Below are 3,028 nucleotides of genomic sequence, written 5' to 3' on the forward strand. Positions count from 1 at the left end.
GACACAGTGCAGGCCGCAGACCCCAAATAACAAGGTACCGGTCTTGTGTTTGCAGAAAACGGGCCGAAAAAGTCTGGATTTCTCCCTTCGCCAGGCCCGGGGTAACGGCCGCCATCTTTATAGGGGGCAATGTGCAGCAGGGCGCATGCGCGGTCACCCTGGTACAGGTAGCTGGAGGGGTGAACTGGACTGACAGGGATGGATTTTGGAAACTCCTTTTACAGGGGGTTCGAAGGGGACGATTTACACACAGCAAACTCAGACCAAGAGAAATGTTTCCTTCTTCTCAATTTCTACCCTAGGCTGATAGGAATGGATTTTGAGTACTCCATTTATAGGATGCTAGAAGATGAGGTTTTGCAGGTGGGAAATTCAAACCAAACATCACCTCAAAGTCTGATAGAATCACTCGATTCATCAGGACCTGGATATTATCGGCCTCTGAGTGTAAGCAATAAGGTCTAGGTCATTAGCACTCACTGTGTAAAATTTCTTCCTCATATCTCTCCGGTAGATCTTGCCCAAAATCTTGCCCAGTTACAGGATTTATTAACATCAGAAGAAACAAACCCCAACTGTCAGAATGAACAGAATCCAACCCCAGCAGTCACTTGTGAACTGGCTACATTCTCAGCAGATTGGACAATCAATGAAATCCCTCCTCACACACGGAGAAGGTAAACGGCCTCTCCCAGTGTGAACTCGCTGGTGTCTGTCTTGGAGGGGATGGTTTTCCCGTTCACCAGTTGTCCTTGTCCTTCCAGGCGGTGGGGGGTGTGGGCTTGGGAGATTCTGTCAACGTTCTGGTTGAGTTGCAAATGTTTGAAATCTATCTTATTTTCCTCTCCTGCACCTTTCTGTCTGTCTGTCTCTCTCTCTCTCTGTCTGTCATTCTCTCTCTCTTTCTCTCTCATTCTCTCTCTCTTTCTCTTACATCTTTGATGGCAACAGGACACATTAAGAGAGCAGTTAGCAAAGTTAATGGGATGTTGAGTTTCAGAAACAGAGCTATTGAGTACAAAAGTAGGGAAGCTGTGCTAAATCTTCATAAAGCTCTGGTTAGGCCACAACTTGTGTCGGTCCAGACTGGGTGGCAGGCTCCATTCCCTGAAAGACATTCCAAAGAACCCTTGACCCAGAGAAAAGTTACGGCACAGAAACAGGCCATTCAGCCCATTTTGCCTGCGCCGGCCAAAAAAGGCAAAAAAGAAGAAACTAGCCAATCATTCAGATACTGAAGCAGCCCATGTCCAAAGCAGCAAGACGTGGACAATATCCAGGCTTGGGCTGATAAGTGGCAAGTAACATTCGCACCACACAAGTGCCAGGCAATGACCATCTCCAACAAGAGAGAATCCAACCATCGCCTCTTGATGTTCAATGGCATTAACATCACTGAACCCCCCCCATTATCAACATCCTGGGGGTTACCATTGACCAGAAACTGAACTGGACTAGCCATATAAATACTGTGGCTACAAGAGCAGGTCAGAGGCTAGCAATAGTGCGACAGGTAACCCACCTCCTGACTCCCCAAAGCCTGTCCACCACCTACAAGGCACAAGTCAGGAATGTGATGGAATACTCCCTACGTGTGAGGATGGGTGTAGCTCCCACAACACTCAAGAAGCTTGACACCATCCAGGATAAAGCATCCACTTGATTGGCACCACATCTACAAACATTCACTCCCTCCACCACCAACGCACAGCAGCAGCAGTGTGTACCATCTACGAGATGCACTGCAGAAATTCACCAAGGCTCCTCCAACAGCACCTTCCAAACCCATGACCACTATCTCTAGATGGACAAGGGCAGCGGATAGATGGGAACACGTCCACCTAGAAGTTCCCCTCCAAGTCACTTACCATCCTGACTTGGAAATATATCGCCGTTCCTTCACTGTCGCTGGGTCAAAATCCTGGTACTCCCTTCCTAACAGGACTCTGGGTGTATCACTGTGGCCTTGATGTCAAGGACAGTGACTCTCTCCTCACCTCAGGAGTTCAGCTCTTTTGTCCATGTTTGAACTAAGGCTGTAATGAGGTCAGGAGCTGAGTGGCCCTGGCGAAACCCAAACTGGGCGTTAATGAGCAGGTTATTGCTAAGTAAGGGCTGCTTGATAGTGCTGTCATTGACCCCTTCCATTACTTTACTGATAATCGAGAGTAGACTGATGGGGCGGTAATTGGCCGGGTTGGATTTGTCCTGCTTTTTGTGTACCTGGGCAATTTTCCACATAACTGGGCAGATGCACTTGTCCTCTCCAAAAGTATTAGCTCACATCTTTCAGGATTCAACTCCGTTTGCCACTTCTCCGCCCACTCAACCATAAGATTGATATCATTCTGGAGACAACAGTTGTCCCCTTCACTCTCAACTACACGGCCAATTCTTGTGTCATCTGCAAATTTCCCGATCATGCCTCCTTCCTAAGGCTTAGTCACCAGAAGTGGACGCAATACTCAAGTTGTGATTTAACCAGAGGTTTGTAAAGATTCAGCACAGCTTCCCTGCTTTTGTACTCAATTTCACCGTTTATGAAGCTCAAGATCCAATTTGCTTTGCTAACTACTCTCTTAATCTGTGCTGTCACCTTCAAAGATCTCCGCACATGAAGTCCCAGCTCCCTGTACACTCTTTAGAACTAGGCCATTAATCTCTATTGCCCCTCTCTGTCCCTTCTGCCAACATACATGACCTCCTATGAGGGTTTCAATGATCAGTGAATTCCCTTCTCTCACACACGGAGAAGGTGAACGGTTGATTCCCCAGTGTGAACTCGCTGGTGTGTGTCTTGGAGATGATGATTTTCCCTGCACCAGCTGCTGTTGTGCTTCTAGATGGTGGGGGTTGTGGGTTTGGGAGATTCTGTGATTCTGGTTGAGTTGCAAATGGATGAATTGCATCTCCTTTTTCCTCTCCTCCACCTCTCTCTCTCTCTCTCTTTCTGGCTCTCTCTCTCTCTTTACCCCCCCTCCTCCCTCTCTCTCTCTTTTTCTCCTCCAGTAGAAGCCAGAGTCTTGTG

This window comes from Cetorhinus maximus, chromosome 23 (assembly GCF_964194155.1).
Source record: "Cetorhinus maximus chromosome 23, sCetMax3.hap1.1, whole genome shotgun sequence".
NCBI classification, from domain to species: Eukaryota; Metazoa; Chordata; class Chondrichthyes; order Lamniformes; family Cetorhinidae; genus Cetorhinus; species Cetorhinus maximus.